Genomic DNA, 19,328 nt, shown 5'->3' with positions numbered 1-19,328 from the left:
AAACTTCACAATTAATGTCCAACTTTATTATTTTATTGCAAATCCTTTGCTTTGCAGACAAGGACTAAGTGAAGCATTGGTTGTGGATGGCTTTTTCATTGTTATTTCCCTTCTATCTAAAACAAGAAAAGTAATTATTTCAATATCTTTAAGAGACCTACCACCTTAGGATCATTTTATTTATCTAAGCTCCAGAGCTCCTCTACAGTATACTTGTGATACTTCCGGAACATCATTGAAATCTTAATACTTATACATTTCAAAGAGAGCCAAAAAAAACAGTGTGAACACAGATAATGTTCTGTTTGTGAAGTGTTATGATTCTACTTCATGATCACAAATGTTTTCTTTCTCACAGTCAGAACTCTTCTTTTAAAATTCTTTGCTGCATTTTTCTTTTTTTTATTATGAACTTAGCAAATATCAATAATCTTGAACTTTCAGTATATCAAAAGCTGACTGGGCCTAAAAGGGCCAAAGTATGAAGCATGCTCCAAGAGCTCCCCTAGAAATTTCCTATTATTACAAGTACATGATGACTCATTGCTTGGGCTTTTTTGGAATGATGGGCTTCTTAACTGCTTCTGGCCATGTTGTGACACAGAGTAAAAGCACTTGGGTTTTATAGTGATGTCAAAAAACACCGAGTGGCCCCTTGATTATTCTAACCACTTTTACTCATGCATTGGCTAGGGGAAAGAGCACAATATATCCTATAACTCCCTTGGACAGGGGAGTCACATCAAAGCTTCCCCAAATTCCCACATGGGAGAGTCACAATTTAGAGGACCTAATAGGAAATAATTCTTTTAATATGTACAGCCCCCATCCCCTGCCAACTGTCACAGGGATGGGGAGGGAGAGGACTCATATGGGTTTTCCATATCATCATAAAATGGTGACCAAAAAAAGCCAGGAAGTTAATCATCTCCCAAAAGACCAAATAATGAGTCACCATGTATTTGGTATCCCTACTATACTCCTATTCAAAGGACAAAAGAAAAGGAAACAAAACATGAAACTGTGAATCTCCATTATGTAGAAGTGTATATTCAAAATTTCCCCTTCTGTACATCTTTCTGCTTTTTTAAAAAATGATTCATTGATGTTCTTTTCTTTTTGTTAGGAATACTTTCTCTGTATCTCTATTCTCTCGCCTAACCCTTCTCACTACCCCTTTCTCTATCTCCCTCTACCCTAATGTTATGGTCCCCTTTGAGAATGAAGGAAAAACAACCACCACCACCTAAAAGCCTTCCTTTATAACAAATAAGTATAGTGAAACAAAAAAAAATCAACATTTTGGCTGTGTCTAAAAATATACTTCTCATTCTGAAATTCTAGTTCTCACCTTTCTGCTAAGAGGTGGGAAGTGTGATTCATCATCACTATTTTTGAGCCAAGACTAGATATTACATTGATTAAGTAAATTGGATGGATTGGCCATTGAGAGCCCAGCCATGTACAACATAGTCGGCATGAGGCAATTCCCCATATGGACTTTGACTCATCAGTATATATTTTATGATTCTTGTCCATTTACTGAGTGGTGAAGAAAGGGTTTTCTTGATTGAGCTGGAACTGAGTTTCCATATAAAAGACTCCCACACAAGAGGGCTGCTAGCAGATGTTCTTTGATCTGCTTTTCTAAGGAAAGCAACTTTAAGGGGTTAACAATCTCAGTTTAATTAAACATACATATATCATTCACTTAGTTCAGGGGAAAATGTTAGCACCCTGAACTTTAGAGCAAATACAAACAGAAACTACAAATAGATCAATAGATAGGCTTTGTCTGATCAAGATATCACATACATAGTTACCAAAAAGAGAAGCACCAACATCTGAGTTTTCAAAGCTTGGGGGCTCTTCACAATGGTTACCCAGAGTCTCATCTGTCCAAATCGGAAGACACTCTTCCAGTGAGTGAGAGCCCCAAAACAAAATGCCAACCTCAGATCTTATATACCCTTCTCAATGTCAGAGGGCATCACAACCATGTGACCCAAAACCATGTGGTCTTCTTCAGGGTTAGAGGGCATCACAACCATATGATTCAAACTTATGTGAAATGGGCTTTCTTGTTTCTTAAGCAAGTCAAAACTCTTGATTCAATCAAAGATTCCCAAGTGAAACAAAGGCAGGACTCATCAAAGGCACTTGATGGGCTCAGCATTCCAAAAGAGAAGACAACAAAAAAGTCCCACCCTAATTACCATAACATCCTTATCCTCTCAGTTCCATTAATCTAAACACTCTTCTATGCCCCCTTTAGCTTATTCCCTCACTCTCCCCTCTAAAGATCCCTCCCTTATCCCCACTGCCTTCCCTATCCCCTTAAAGTTTTATTTCTTTCTGAATTTAGATGACTTTTATATACTTCTAGATATGTATGTATTGTTCCCTCTTGAACCAATTTCTGATTAAAGTAGATTTCCAGAGCTTCTATCCCTCCTCTCCTATCTAATTCCCCCATATTGGTTCTTCCTCTTGCATCTCATTTGTGTAAGATAATTACTCCTTTTACCTGTTCTTAAATGGTTTTACTTTTTAAAAAAATATACTCAGGTCTACCACAATCTTTCTTATGATCTGCCCAATCAGTCATAACAATCTGAGACATACACTTTGCATTTTACATACATAAAAGGTAAATGGTCTGTTCTTATTGAATCCCTTGTAATCAATCTTTGGTATGTACCTTATACTTGTCTTGGCTCTTGTATGTCAAGTCTTCCATTAAGTTCAGGTTTTTTTTTTTAAACAAAATCCTTAATGTCTCACAATTCATTAAATGTCTATTTTTTTTTTCATTTAGAGTTATGCTTAGCTTTGCTGGGTATGATATTTTCAGCTGCAACCCCAGTTCTTTTGCTTTTCAATATACAGTGTTCCAAGACCTGCAGTCTTTTAGTGTCACTGCTGTTAGGTCTTGTGTGATTCTAATTGTGGCACTGCTGTATTTAAATTGTTTTTCTCCTTGTTGCTCATAATATTTTATCCTTGAGCTGGGGCTTTTGGAATTTGACTTTTATATTCCTGTGAGTTTTCCTCGTAGGATCTCTTTCAGGTGGTGATAGGTGGATTTTTTTTTCCTATTTCTTCTTTCCTCTCTTGTTCTAACACTTCAGTACAATTTTCTTTAATTATTTCTTGTATTATTGTATTGAGATTCTTTTTTTGATCATAGCTTTCAGCTAGTCTGATTATTCTTATTTTTTTTTCTCTTCTTGATCTGTTCTACAGGTTAGTTGTTTTCCTATGAGATGTTTCACATTCTCTTCTATTTTTTATTCTTTACTTTTTTTGTTTCTTAGTCTCTTATGACATCATTGGCTTCCCCTTGACCAGTCCTGATGTTCAAGGAGTCATTTTCTTCTTTAAGATTCTGGATCTACTTTTCTAATTAGTTGACATTCTTTTCATAATCTTATTTTTCTTGGATTGTTCTTATTTTATTTTTATTTTTTTAATTTTTCTCAGTCTTTGTGGTGCTTGAGGGTCTATCAACATTAATGCTGAAATGCTCTATGTAGATAAACATTTGAGAGGAGATGAAGACAATGACCTAGCTACCAAACTCCTTAAGAAATATTAAATTACCATTTTCATGTGAAAAATTTTAAGAGTGAACTTCAAGGTAGAGGTGTCTGAGCGAAAGCAAGGAAGGGACTATTTGGAAGTGACAATGAGAAGCAAGGGATATTCTAATTCCTCTTCCAAAATTACTATGTTGTGAGAGGGAGAGGGATGTGAGTGAAGATATATTTGGTGTTGGAGAAAATGGTCAGAGATTCAGTGTCATATGGGAGAAAAAGTAGATGTGTAAGAGAAAGTAGATGGAAGGAGCATGGAAAAGATCCATAGGGAAAGGAATTTTGTTCATTGGATCTGCATAGACCCACACTGGTTCATGTATGAGGGAACAGAGGAGATTAGGACAGCTAGTGGCTAATTGTGGGAATTGAGTGAACCACATTGACCCCATCTTGTGACTCAATTCTGGAACTAGCTCAGTTTCCTTTATATTTAAATATTGATTTAGTCCAACTACTGTCTTGAGAGAAAAGTTTTATTCAATTGTGAGGATTGGGAGAAAACCTTATTGTATTATTTGAACTTCATTCTGAAAGGCTAGGAAACTGGATCTCCTCTCCCAGAGGGTTAGAAAGCCTTAACCAAAGACTTAGGTTATATTGACCAGAAACCTGGTCAGATCCAAAGAATGATGCAAGGAGTTTTCTTGCAATTGTATATCTCAAACAACCCATGTGAAAACTAGCGCCCTACTGATCAATCAGTTATTCTTTCCAATGTTCCTTTGATTGATTATAGAAATTTGGGGATTGGGATGCCTTCTTTTCTGAATTCAGGAAATTGCACCTGTTCACTCTCCCCCTCCCAGTGTAGAAAGTCTCTAATCTTTCTTCCAATTAGAAATTAGATAACCTAAGGTTGTATTGTTTCCCTTTAATTAATTGACCTTATTTGATTAATTGTTTTTAATCTGAAAAAATCTGTCTCCCTAAGTTTTTGGGGTGCAGCCCTAAGCTGAGGAAAGGGGCTGGTCCAGATTTGTTAGGCAATTGCCATGCATTCCTTACTAAATTAATCTAGTTGGAAGACCAAACTTTTGTTTTCACCAGTCATTTCATCTTTCACCCATCACAAGTAGAATGTCAAATGTGAATGCTTACTTACATTTGTCCACCCATTAAATTTTTAAAAGCTTTGTGGGCATTAAGACAATTTGTCAAGGGGTGGAGCCAAGATGCTTTCCAAGGTGGAAGACCACTGAAGAAAATACTACCTTATAAATTATTGGAGCAAGTGGAAGCTAGCGACTTTATGAGAAATCAAGATATTACAAAACAGAACCAAAGGATTGAAAAAATGGAAAACAATGTGAAATATCTCACTGGAAAAACCATTGACCTGGAGAATAGATCCAGGAGAGATAATTTAAAAATTATTGGACTACCTGAAAGCCATGATCAAAAAAAGAGCCTAGATATCGTCTTTCAAGAAATTGTCAAGGAGAACTGCCCTGATATTCTAGAGCCAGAGGATAAAATAGAAATTGAAAAAATCCACAGATCGCTTCCTCAAAAAGATCCCAAAAAGAAAACTCCTAGGAATATTGTTGCAAAATTCCAGACCTCCCAGATCAAGGAGAAAATACTGAAAGCAGCCAGAAAGAAACAATTTGAGTATTGTGGAAACACAATCAGGTTAACACAAGATCTAGCAGCTTCTACATTAAGGGATGGAAGGGCTTGGAATGTGATATTCCAGAGGTCAATGGATTGAAACCAAGAATAACCTACCCAGCAAAACTGAGTATCATGCTCCAAGGCAAAATATGTATTTTCAACAAAATAGAGGACTTTCAAGCTTTCTCAATGAAAAGACAAGAGCTGAATAGAAAATTTGACTTTTGAACACAAGAATCAAGAGAAGCATAAAAAGGTAAACAGGAAAGAGAAATCATAAGGGACTTACTAAAGTTGAACTGTTTTGTTTACATTCCTACATGGAAATATGATGTGTATAATTCATGAAACCTCAGTATTAGGGTAGCTGAAGGGAATATACATATACACATACATGCATGTATATATACACACACACATATATATATATATATACACACACACACACTCACACACACACACACACACACACACACACACACACATATATATATATATATACATATATATATATGTATATATATATATATATATATATATATATACAAACATACACAGAGGACACTGGGTGAGTTGAATATGAAGGGATGATATCTAAAAAAATCAAATTAAGGGATGAGAGAGGAATACATTGAGAGAGGGAGAAAGGGAGAGAGAAAATGAGGTAAATTATCTTGCATAAAAGTGGCAAGGAAAAGTGGTTCTGTAGGAAGGGAAGAGGGGGCTGGGGAGGGGGAATGAGCGAATCTTCCTCTCATCAGATTTGACCTGAGGAGGAAATAACATACACACTAAATTGGGTATCTTACCCCACAGGAAAGAAGGAGGAAGGAGATAAAAAAGGGGGGAAGATGGAAGGGAGGGCAGACAGGGGGAGGAAGTAAACAAAAGCAAACACTTTTGAAAAGGGACAGGGTCAAGGGAGAAAACTGAATAAAGGGGGTAGGATATAAAGGAGCAAAATATAGTTAGTCTTTCACAACCTGAGTATTGTGGAAGGGTTTTGCGTAATGATACACATATGGCCTATGTTGAATTGTTTGCCTTCTTAGGGAGGGTGGGTGGGGAGGGAAGAGGGGAGATAATTTGGAACTCAGAATTTTAAAGGCAGGTGTTCCAAAAAAAAGTTTTTGCATACAACTAGGAAACAAGATATACAGCAATGGGGCATAGAAATCTATCTTGCCCTACAAGAAAGTAAGGGGAAAGGGGATGAGGGGGAGTGGGGTGACAGAAGGGAGGGCTGACTGGGGAATGGGGCAATCAGATTATACGCCATCTTGGAGTGGGGAGGGAGAGTAGAAATGGGGAGAAAATTTGTAATTCAAAGTCTTGTGAAAATCAATGCTGAAAACTAAAAATATTAAATAAATAAATAATAATTGTTAAGAAAGACAATTCGTCCTTTTTGGCTTCTGCACCTGGGCATCTTCAGTCACAAAATAGACATGAGCATAGTCATTCAGACATTTAGTAATATTATCACTGTTCTTAAAGATTTGAGATAATAACCACCAAATCCTACAGAGTCTTTAGATTTTGAACATTCTGGGGATGTGATCAATTCAAGAATATTTTTATGTTTTTTTTTTCTGTGGGGCCCTAGAGGTCTGAGGGAAAACAGGCAGATGGCAGTGACGGGAGTGGTTTTCTGGGAGCCGAGAACAGGGGTCCTGGGAGATAATCTGTCCTTCCCTCTCCCTACTCCACTAGCACTCCAGACGAGACAGGCCAGAACAGAGGCTGTGGGAGGAAAGCAAGCCGAAGCTTGCAGGAGGTAAGGATGGCCAGAGCGAGGGTTTAAGTGAATTAACTCAGCTCAGGATTGTGCTGGAAGGGTGAATGTCCTGAGATTGTATTGTATGTGGAGCTTTGAAACAGGAGCAGAGAATGACTGCACAAGAGTGGTTATGAGGTTAGAGAACAAGCGGATAGCTGCCAACATACTGACCCAGCTGGAGTGGAGGACTGCCTGTGTGAGAACTTTGGAAAGGTGAGACAGAAAGGGGTGAACTGCCTTTGAGCCAACTTTGGTGAGGTGAGTGCAAAAGTGGAGAGCTGCATACATCGGAATTCTGGCAGAAGTCAGGAGTGGCCAGCAGGAGCTGGATGATCAGGAACCCAGGAGCTTGGAGTTCAGTCCTGGGGCAAGATGGAAACTTTATAGCAAGGCATTGAGTGTGCTCTTATGCTGTCTTCTCCTGGGACTGTTTTGGACCCAGGGGAGGGTCAAGTTGACCATGGTGGGTGGGGGGATGTGCCGTAGACCCCCAGGATTCCACCCTGTTGGCTTTATTGCCCAGCTGCCCCTCAGGACTTGGAAGCGGGGTGCTGAAACTGTTTGGGGAGAACAGACCTCCAAGAGAACATTATTTGGACTTTTTTGTTAGCTGTTTTTTTGGGGCCTGGTCTGTGCTGGTGTGGCCTGTGTTGAACTGTGCTCCTCTCTCACCCTGGAGCAATAGACCTTTCCTGCTGACCTTCCAAGTTGTCTTGGGTGGGAAATCTGTTTTACTCTTTCTTTTTGTAGGTTCTTCTGTTCTAGAATTTGCTTAGGTTCATTTTAAAAAGGTATTTGGAGGGGCTTGGGGGGAGAGTTCTGGTGAGTGCCGGACTTTACTCCACCGTCTTAGTTCTACCCCTCAAGAGTGCTTTTAATCTTAACAGAAGCTCTGAAAGACTGGCACTTGTCAATTGGTAACTTCAGAATACTTTTTTTTTTACTAACAATAAAAAGATAATTTATTATTTTACAATAATACAAAAAGCATACAGTTGAATAGCCACACAACAATGAAGAGGGTCACATTTATGTTCTTCGTGCTATTTTTAATTTTCATCAGATTCTTCAATGTCACAAGTAAAAAGCTCGTCATAGCCCATAAGATGGTTATAATCTTGAGGATGTGGGAAAAGCACTGGATTAACAAGCATTGATTTTGTTTTTGCATAAAAAGAGGTAAATATACTTTTGATATCTGGAACCTTTATGTCATTCTGATGAAATACTGTTCTCTTTTCTAAAAGAACAACATTATAAGTAATGGCTGTATAAGTGTCTGTCTTGGCTTCATGTTACAATCGAATCACATATCCCTTTGTAATAAAGTGAAGCAGCATTGGAGTTACTAATGTAAAAGTTCGCAAAGCACCATAAAATGCAATTTTCAGAGGCAGACTTCCAAATTCAATATTAGTTTGTCCAAATATATATGGGAGTAATGCAGGGCAGAGCAGGCTTGTCGAATAGGAGAAACATTTTACACCAAATACTGCTCTTGCCAAATTCCCTGTATATATCAGTCTTCCATCTTCTGCTTGCTCAGGATGGGTATGAGTATCAAGAAATCGAACACATTTACCAGAAGAAAAAGATGTCTGTTCCCGGCGGGGCACTCAGAGGGCGAGGCCTCTGGCCAATCGCGGGGATGCTGTGTGTAAGCTCCGATCACTGCCTGCACGCTTGGGGTAGAGACCAGAAGCCTCCTGAGGATCTCAGGTGGCCCAGAGACGCCACAGCACCGTGGCTAGCCACAGTCTGATTCTCGTCTTGCCGCCGCCCAGCCGCAATCGGCCCGAGTGGCCTGGAGCAACATCTCCTGGGCTCTGAGTGACAGCGGACCAGAATATTTTTATATAACCAATCCAACACTTTTAGTGGTATTTATCTATATTCTTCTAGTGTTTCCCTAAAGATAATGAAATCATCTAAGAGCACTAACACGTTTAGATAATTCATGTCTCCAAATATTTTCCTATTACCTGTTGAAAAGTGGCAGCTGCCCCAAAGATGCCTTGGGAAAACATTCAATTGGTAAAATCCAGGAGGGCAGATGAAATCCATATTCTGTCTTCCATAGGCAAGAGAATCTGATAATATCCATTATGTAAATCCAGGACTGAGAACCACTGGCTTCCTAATAGATGAGTTAGGGCATTTAGAACATGCGGCCCCTTGTACTAGTTCACTTTAGTTATTTTGTTCTAAGTTGAGTGTTGATATATTTCCATTCTTTTGAACTACCACTGAAGGTGATACAGATGGGCTACTAGACTCTTGTAATATTAATTAAGCTGGCACTTTTTTTTAACTGTTTTGGAATACTAAATTAATTGTCTTTGATTGGGTCTTACCAGGTGCTAAACCCCAGGCCCACTCCCTTTTACTACTAGGTGGAAAGCCCCAGTCTGGTTAGCAAACTAGTTCTATAGTTTGAGAGAGGCAGGAAGTCCCCAGGGCCCTGTTATGAGGGTGAAAGACCAACACAAGCCCAACAACAAGAATGCTGCCAGCACAGGTTCTTTTGATCTGCTTTACTAAGAAAAGTAGCATCAAGGGGTTAACAATCTTACTTTAATCCCACATATACATATAAACTCACTTAGTTCAGGAAGAAAAGCCAGCAACCTGAACTTCAGAGCAAGTATAAACAGGTCACAATATAAACAGACCAGATCACAATTCAGAGTTACTAAGAAACCATCAACATCTGGATTGATGATCCAGGGAGCTCTTGACAACGGCTGGCCCAGAGTCACTCTCCACTCCTCCAGTGGCTCAGAGCCCCGAGGGAGAGCACCAGCCTCTGGGTTTATATATCTTGTTCAGGGTCAAAGGTGAGTCACACATGTGACTCACCCATGTGACCTAAAAGCATCACAAAAATGGGTCTTAAACCCACGTAGTCTAAAAGTCTCTGATGTCACAAACATATCACTCAAACCCATGTAAACTAGGCTTTCCCTTGAGGCAAGGAGGTCATCTTAATCTAATCAAGGAAACAAAGGCCAAACACTTCAAGGGCACTTGACTGAATAAGTGCTAAAAGCCCACCTTAATTACTAATACAACTCTGTAATAATACCATTCTTTCATATGGTTTCTGAGGTTTCCATCACACGTAAAAGAATCTCCTATATATCATTTCCATAACAATTAGGAGTTGGTGAGCTGGATTCTCTGGGTTCTTCCTCATGTTAATCCCCAGTTTTATTTACAGAGCAGGAACACAGCTTTCTTCACATTGTCCTTCTGCCTCAATTAGTTCTTCCACTCATCTGGTACCAGGAGTCACCCAAATCAAATATATATCTATATCTATATATCTATATCTATATATATCTATATATATATATCTATATATATATATATCTATATATATATATATATCTATATATATATATATATATAGGCTCTTTTCTCTTGTAGGCCTCTACTCCAGCTCTATGGCTTATCAAAGTGTAGAGATACTGTGTCCCAATGCGTTACTTGCAATATACTTGTAGTATTTTTAAAAGTAAAATGTTGACATGTTTCTCACATTATCATAGTGATCCCCTATACTTCCCAGAGAGCCATTCCATATAACTAACATTTTTAAAGAGAAACAATAAACAAATTGATTAATACAGGAAAAAAATTTGAAATCATATGCAATGTTTATTGTCTGTGGACTTCCTATGTCCACAACATATGTACTGGGGGTGTCCTTTCATATCTTTTAATTAATTTAAGTCAAGCTTGATCTTTAAAATCTTGTTACTTTCACTTTTGATTTTTTTTTTGGTGGGTGGTTCTTTCCATTTACATTGTTGTATGTGTTATACATACAGTTTTCTTGGCTCTGCTTACTTCATTCTGCATCAGTTCTTGTAGATCTTTCTAGCCTTCTCTTTATTTATCACATCGTTTCTGATACAACATTATATTCATTATCTTAATATACCACAATTTTATTTAAGTATGCCCCAATCATTGGGTACTCACTATATTTTTAATTCCTTGCTACCACAAAAGCACCATTATAAATGGAGTGTAAGCCCAGTAATGGAACCACTGGTTCAAAGGGCATGAATGTTTTAATAATTTTATTTGCGTAGTTCCAAATTGCTTTGCAAAATGGTTGTACTATTTTCATCTCCACCAACAATGTGTTAGTGTGCCTATCATTCCACAACTCCTCCAACATTGACTGCTGCCAATTTGGTCACCTTTTTTTTTTTTTTGCCAATTTGCAGGGTGCAAGGTGAAACTTCAAGGTTGTTTTAATTTGCATTTTAAAGCATTATTTCATATGTTTGTTAATACTTTGCAATTCTCATTTGGAGATTTTTTTTGTTCATATCCTTTGTCCACTTATCTATTGGAGAATGGTTATTAGTCTTATGTATATTTATTTATTTTTTTATGTCTTGGATACCAAATATTTATCAGAGAAATGTGATAGCAATATTTTTTTCCCATTTGACCACTTCCCTTCATATCCTAGGCAAATTAATCTTGTCTGTGCAGAAGATTTTTAGGTTTTATGTAATTAAAGTTACCTATTTTATCTTTTGTATTTGTCTCTATTTCTTGTTTGGTTTAGAATACATCCCCTATACCCACCAATTGAAAATGGCTGAACAAGATATGATATATGATTGTGATGGAATACTATTGTATTATAAGAAATGATGAGAAGGATGCCCTCAGAAAAACCTGAAAAGACTTATATGAACTGATGTGAAGTGAAATGAGCAGAACTAGGGGAATATTGTACAAGGAATAGTAATATTATATGATGATCAACTGTGGATGACAGCTATTCTCAGCAATACAATGATCCAAAACAATTTTCAAGGACTTCTCACGAAAAATGCTGTCCATCTCCAGAGAAAAAATTGATAAATTCTGAATGCAAATTGAAATATACTTTTTTAATCTTTATTTTCTTGAGGGTTTTTTTGGTCTCTTTTTTCACAACATGACTGATATGGAAATATGTTTTGCATGACTGCACCTGCATAACCTATATCAAATTGTTTGCCTTCTCAATGAGGTGACAGGGAAAGGGAGAGAGGGAGAGAACTTGGAACTCAAAATTTAAAAAAATGTTAAAAATTGTTTTTACATTTAATTGAGGAAAATGAAATATTAAATAATATTTTTTTAAAAAGGAAAAAAACTATATTCCCTAATAATTTCAGAAAATTCTGGAAAACTTATAGAAACTGATGCAAAGTGAAGTGAGCAGAACCGGAACAATGTACATAGTAACAACAATATCGTAATGATAATCTACTGTGAAAAACTTAGCAATTCTGATCAATACAATGATTCTTGGCAATTCCAGAGGACTCAATATTTTTTCTTTATTTTTCCTGCTTTCCTCCCCCTCAACATGATTAATGTAGAAACGTTTTTATTGACTTCATATATAGTGGGTATTGTATTTCTTATCTTCTCAATAGGTTGGGGAGGAGTGGAAGGAGGGGGAAATTAGAAACTGAAAATAAAAATTAAATATATTAAAAATAAAAGAATATATTTGCTATTCTGTAGCCATGAGAGGTATTGATCTGCTTCTCCTAATTTTTTATAGTGTGATCTTTAATACAAAAGTTGTATATCCATCTATAATTGTAGTAACAATGTTGCTAGCAGTTGTTGTGAGGGTGGAAGACCACCAACAAGGGCACACAGAAGGGTTGCTAGCATAGGTCCTTTGATCTGCTTTTGTAAGGAAAGCAATTTTAAGGGGTAAACAATCTTACTTTAATTAAACATACATAAACCATTCACTTAGTTCAGGCAGGAAAGCCAGCACCCTGAACTTCAGAGAGAATACAAACAGAAATTACATGCATACATTACATAAACAGAGCAAATAAACCCAAATCCACAGCAATACATAGTTACAAGAGAGAAGCACCAACATTTGGGTTTTCAAAGCTGTGGGTTTTTAACTACTTCTAATTTGGAATTTAATTGGGGATTTTCAATTTGCTCTTTTTCTAGCTTTTCCAGTTGTATGTACATTGTTGGTGGACTTGTGAACTGATCCAGTCATTCTGGAGAGCAATTTGGAAGTATGCCCAAAGGGCTATAAAAATGTGCATAACCTTTGACCCAGCAATACCACTTCTAGGGTTGTATCCCAAAGAGATCACGTAAGTGGGAAATGGACCCATATGTACAAAAATACTTATAGCAACTCTTTTTGTGGTGGCAAAGAATTGGAAATCAAGGGGATACCCATCAGTTGGGGAATGGCTAAGCAAATTGTGGTATATGAATGTGATGGAATACTATTATGCTATAAGAAATGGGAAGCAGATGGGCTTCATTATAACCTGCAAAAACTTGTATGAACTGATGCTGAATGCACAACTACAGACACATGGTATCTGTAAGGACTAACTTTGATAGACTTGGCTCCTCTCATCAATGCAAGGTTCAAAGACAGCCCCAAAAGACTCATGATGGAAAAAGCTATGCACATCCAGAGAAAGAATTATGGAGTGTGAATGCAGATTGAGGCAAACTATTTGCTCTCTTTTTTTCCTTCTTTTTTGGCTTTGTTTCTTCTTTCTTATAATTCATTCCATTGGTTATAATTCTACTTTACAACTGGACTATTATGTAAATAAGTTCAACGTAAAGCTATAGGTAGAACCTACATTGGGGGGGAGGTGAGAGGAGAAGGAGGGAGAGAAAATTTGGAAGCCAAAAACTTGTGGAACTGAGTGTTGTAAACTAAAAATAAAAAATAAGTTAAAAAAAAGCAGAGGGGCTGCTTCAATGACTACCCAGAGTCTGGTCACCAATGCTCTTTCAATGAGTGTGCCCCCAAAGGCAAAGCACTAACTTCTGAGTTTATATGCACTTCTTCAGGGTCAAAGAGCATCACAACCACGCAACTCAAAGGCACATGACTTAGGCCTTCTTGGGACTTAAACAGGTCATCAAAGACTCCCGATTAAATCAAAGATTCTTTAGTGCTGAGAAGCACTCCAAAGCAAAGACAACAAAAAGTCCCTTTGCTTGCCATTACATTTGAAAGGCAAAACTCACCAAAGGTACTTGATTACCTCAGCATTCCAAAAGAGAACAGAGTAAAAAAAAAGTTCCACCCTAATTACCATAACAAGAATGTATTGTGGTTCTCCATGGAACTGGAAAGATGGAGGGGGTAGGGAGGACCAATGTATGGTGTTTGATTTTGTTGTAAATCTATATTTGGCTAGTGCAGCCTCACTGCCAGCAGCAGTGGTGGCAATTGGGAGGGGTGCTGAGTAGACATCAGCTCTTTTTTTAACCTTCTGTTTGGTTCTTGGCGTCCTAAACTATGGAGACAGCCAGCAACACAACTTCACTTGCTTTATTGTTGTTTTGGAGAGGTTTGAGATGTTGTGGGCATCAGAGAATATGTCTAGTACTCCATCTTGAAGGTCAAATGACACAATAATTCTACTTCTAATATTTTAAATGGGCTAAATTTGGTTCTAACTAATGCTTATACTTCAGTGAGAGTTATTACACGTGTATGTCCTACAGCATCTACTTTCTTGGTTGACAGCAACAGTTTCCTTGGGATGGATAGTCTTTGTCACTAACTACACCAAGTCCAATCTTTCATCTGCTCTAAATGTGTTTTTTTTCAAATGTCTTTATAGAATGACTGGAATATTATGGTCACTTGTAATCCACTGTCAAGGATAGCAGTGTACTTTACAATTTCAGCTGTCATAATCACTTCCATGTTGGGTCCTTTAAGTCTAAATGGGATAGACCAATAAGGAATTGAGGATCAGGTCAATCTTTTCTTTTCTCGGATGACCTTAATATCTTCCAAGAATGATTGATTATCCTTGAATGGACCTTGGATGGAGGTATTATCTGTCAGGATGATAGATTATCCTTGAAAGATCCAGGATGACATTTCATAGTTCAAGAGATTTTGGAACCAAGACTATGTTCTATTCACTAATGTTTTTAACATTTGTATGGCCATCTGTGATTGGCCACAGTTTTCCCCCTCCCCTTGACCATGTGATAGACCAGAGTTTTCTTTGTCCTTTGACTATGAAGGTTTGACTTGTTATTATCTTTAAATAAAGGCAGCTATCCACAAAATTTGATTGCCACAGGGGACAAAGGAGTCAAAGAGCCCAGATGTTTAAATAGTTTCCTGTTGGACTCAGATCAAATTGATGTGGCTTCTTGGTCACCTATGGGAATAAAAGGCCCATCCTTGTAGGGTTAGAGTGCACAACACTTGACAGATTTACTAAATGTGTTAGACTTATCATACCATGTCAGATGTGTTTCCATATGGAGGTAGTTGGGGTCCTGTCATTCAAAGCTGAATGCTGTATTCTTGTTGAGTGTTATTTCTATGGTATGGCATAGTAAACCTTCTATTGATTGTTGAATAGCTTTATCAGACTGAAAGCTGTCAGAGAACAGGCCTAACCAACCATATTCATCTAATCCACAACTATAACAGAAGGTGGGTCTGCTTCTCTGATTGTATCCTGTGGGTGGCTTACTTGTATTAGACTGTCATGACCTCCATTACCTTAGTACTTTAGCTTTCCAAAGAGACTTATTTTGTCTTCTATTCTGTCTTTTACTATATCTGAGATCCTGCCTTTGCATATGTATCTGCACAGTGGCTCCCTTTCTTTGTTTCTGTGGCTTGCAGCTGAGAAGATATTTTTGAGAGAGTCAGCATTCTTTGCTAAAGTACTGTCGTCCTTCATCTCACTTAGTATTTGCCTCACCCTGGCTGTGACTCAAGACCAATGATATAGAGGAACAGCTAAGGATTATGTATTAGCTCCTTACATGTTTGCTCCATCTGATACCTTATCTGTTTCCTCATATGTTACCATGGTCTCTGTAACTGGGAATCCACACTAACTATAAAATCAGAAAGTATTTCTCTTTTATATTGAAATAGCACTACACATAAACATAGCATGTGCTTTCTGTCATCTCACCACCATATTGCATACATAAATTTAATAATCCTGCTTGTCATGTGATGATAGGCTATGTGACCTTTTTAATATGCTGTGATAGCTTTTTATTTAAGATTCTCTGTCTTTCTTTTCTGACCAGAGCCTGGCAGTGCTATACTGTATCTGATATCTAACTAATCCAAGTTTTCTATGATTGTTCTGAGGGACATGGTTCCTGTCCCAACAAAGATCGCTAATTTGGGCTTGTAACACATCTAGCACAAGAGATCTAGCCTTGGCTTACCTATGGCAATTCATTTTCAGTCTTAAATGTTACTCAATTTCTGTATGGGCACAAATGCCTTCTTTTCTCAGAAGAGCTTCCAGTTTTCTAAGAAGCTTCACCTAATTAGAGAGTGGCCTACATCTATCTATGCTATCTCCTATTGTCAGTACAAGAGAGATGTTTGAATGATATGGGTCATGTAATTCAGAGAGCATTTCCTGAGTGACCTTGCCTGCCTTTATGTTTTTATATATAACTATGTAATCTTCCAAGTCTTTCATAGTCTTTTGAAATATTCAGTAATATTTCTATTTTTCTGCTCTACATTTATTCTTAATATTAGGTCTTTATGAGTTTATATATATAACCTATATAACAAAAGTACATTTTAGTCATTTCAGCACTTGTATATTTAAGAGATTACTCCATATTCAAGATATTTTTAAAGTCTAGTAGCTTTAAATTAAGCATTAAACATGCCAAGTTGTACCACAATAACTCAATAAACAAAATTATATGTTATTAACACATAAGAAATAAATAAGCAAATTTATATCAGTGCCACAGAAACAAATTTGAGATGATGAAGAACAGTATCAATAACTATTTTCATATACCAGAATACAGAAAATAACTATGCAACCAGTAGTCAGTAAGTCTACACACTTGTTCATGCCCATAGTCACATAAATGTCATCAATATAGTAAATCAATTAATAGTATCAACAAAATATTTTGTATAGCTGTATATTCATGTTGGTAACTAAATGATTATGGGCTAGAGAATTATCCCTATAAGATTAAAGAGAAAACTTGGCAAAAATTAAAATAAAATTTTAAGGAAAACAGGAATGTCCTAGGGGCTAAACTGTAGAAATTATGGTTGATAACTAGACTGTGTAAAATATATGTATTTCCAACAGCTGTAAATAAGTGGAAAATTCATCCAATAGAACAAAAGTATAAAACAAATAAAGATAAATAAAAATTTTAGAGTAGAGAGGGGAAAAATCCCACTGGAATTAAAACAAAGTAAAAATAAAGGAAGACACAAATTAAAATAGGATTTAAAATGTCAAAGGAAAAAACAGACACGAATATACCTAAATATATTTTAAACAACTGAGAAATAAGGGTCCAAGAAAAATGAATGAAACAAAATTTCTTCGAGTCAACATCAAGAAAAGGTCAAAACTCAAAATTGTTATCAATAATCCCACTCACAAGAAAGGATTAGAATAATGTTTCAAAAATCCACAAATCCCAATAAATAGGAAGGAAAGCAAAAAGAAGAAACAAGTCTCATAAAACTAATTACAGAGATTAAAGATGCTTGTAGAATTTTGAAGAGGTACCCTCTGTGTAGTAATGGAATGAGAGTATAGGGGGGGTGCCCTACATATAAGAATTGGGGAAGAGTTCCATCTGTAATAGCTTGTCTCCCAGTGGAAATGTCCTTAATCGCAATGGTCTTGTGATTGAGAAAGGGAAGTCGCAATCTGGGTCACACAATGATTGGATATGTCTAAGATCCTTCTCCCACATAGTCCCTGCAAATCTGCTCAGCAACAAATCAGATAAAAGAAGAGACCCAAAGTGCTTTGCTCTCAAATGGAGTATTCATCCACTTGTATGTATCATGTGCTATAGCTTGTGCTTGCCAGTGGAATGGAAAGTCTGGGGAGCTGCATACTTGCATGCCTGTGAGTAATAAACTCCCTGATTTGTGATCCTTTGAGAGTATGTATTCCTTTTTATTATTACCTCAGCCACGTAGTTTTATTTTGTGACAGCAGTAATCATATACATATACACATATATATGTATGTATGCATATATATATATATATTATATACATATATATGCTTCTATTGACACAAAAGTACCTCAGATTGTTTGACTTTAACCATGAAACTAGAGAGAGCTGGTTTCTCTACCTTTAGTAACTTCTCTATCAGTTGAATGCTGAATTTTGTGCCATGTACGTGTTTTGTTGTTCACTGTGTTGTTTTTAATGCCATAGTTTTAAAGAATGGATATTACTTCAAGGAAATAAGCAAGAATTATAGTTCTTAGAGAGCATACTTCAGTGACTGTTAGAGATAATACAATAGTTCTTGGTGTGAGGAATTCAGGTATTTCAAGAATCATTCAAGCTCATAATAAAGCAGATGAGTTGCACTAAAACTCAAAGGAAATCTTAAAAACCATTAAAAAAATCCAGCAACTGATAAACTATCACTATGAGATCATCTAATGAATCCTCAGAAAATAAGCAATGAGCTTCAGAGGTTTCTGGTAGGTTGAGGGATTATAACTAATTCCCCTAAAATGTAAAATAGTTTTTGTGAAGTTGGAAAAACAGCAAGGCTATTAGGGTATGAAAACATAAAAAATGTAGAAAATGACATATCAAACACCTGTTTTAGGGACCACAAAGCAATGAAAATTTTAATCAATAAAAATTCACTGAAGAAATTAATAAAACTAATTGGAAGTTAAATAATTTAATCCTAAAAATGAGTGTATCAAAGAATAAGTAGAAATAACATGATTTCATTAAAATAATGCCAACAATGGGATAGAATATGAACATTTTGCAGATGCAGTTAAATTTGTCAGAGAAAAGTTTATCTCTCAACACTTCCACCAATAAAAGAAAGAACAGATCAATTAATTGGCAACAGAAATAAAAAAAGCACTACAAAACCAATAAATTATTTTAAAAAATACAAATTGTGAACATCAAGGAGGAGAAAAAATTGAAAGCAAGAACAACACTAAAAACAAACTTGCCATTAAATTAATAAATAAAACTAGGAGCTGCTTTAGAGAAAAACCAGATAAACCACTAATTTGATTTAAAAAATTATTAAAAATGAATAATAATAGCTAACATTTCTATTGCTTATTTCTATTGATATATGCTATATGCTTATTATGTGACAGACACTGTGCTAAGTGCTTTACATTATTATCTCATTTGAACCTTACAACAACCCTGGGAGGTAGATGCTTATTATCCGCATTTTACAGATGAGGAAACTGAGACAAACAGAGGTTAAGTGACTTACTTAGGGTCACATAGCTAGTAAGTGTAT

General features: G+C 36.6%; 1 pseudogene; it reads right to left on the bottom strand.

Moving 5' to 3' along the window:
- Positions 1-8,042: 8,042 nt before the first annotated feature.
- On the bottom strand, positions 8,043-15,872 carry LOC118841997 (annotated as a pseudogene).
- Positions 15,873-19,328: the final 3,456 nt, after the last annotated feature.

This window comes from Trichosurus vulpecula, chromosome 3 (genome assembly GCF_011100635.1).
Source record: "Trichosurus vulpecula isolate mTriVul1 chromosome 3, mTriVul1.pri, whole genome shotgun sequence".
Taxonomy (NCBI): domain Eukaryota; kingdom Metazoa; phylum Chordata; class Mammalia; order Diprotodontia; family Phalangeridae; genus Trichosurus; species Trichosurus vulpecula.
The sequence above is the reverse complement of the archived record's forward strand: the minus strand, read 5'-3'. Positions and strand labels throughout refer to the sequence as shown.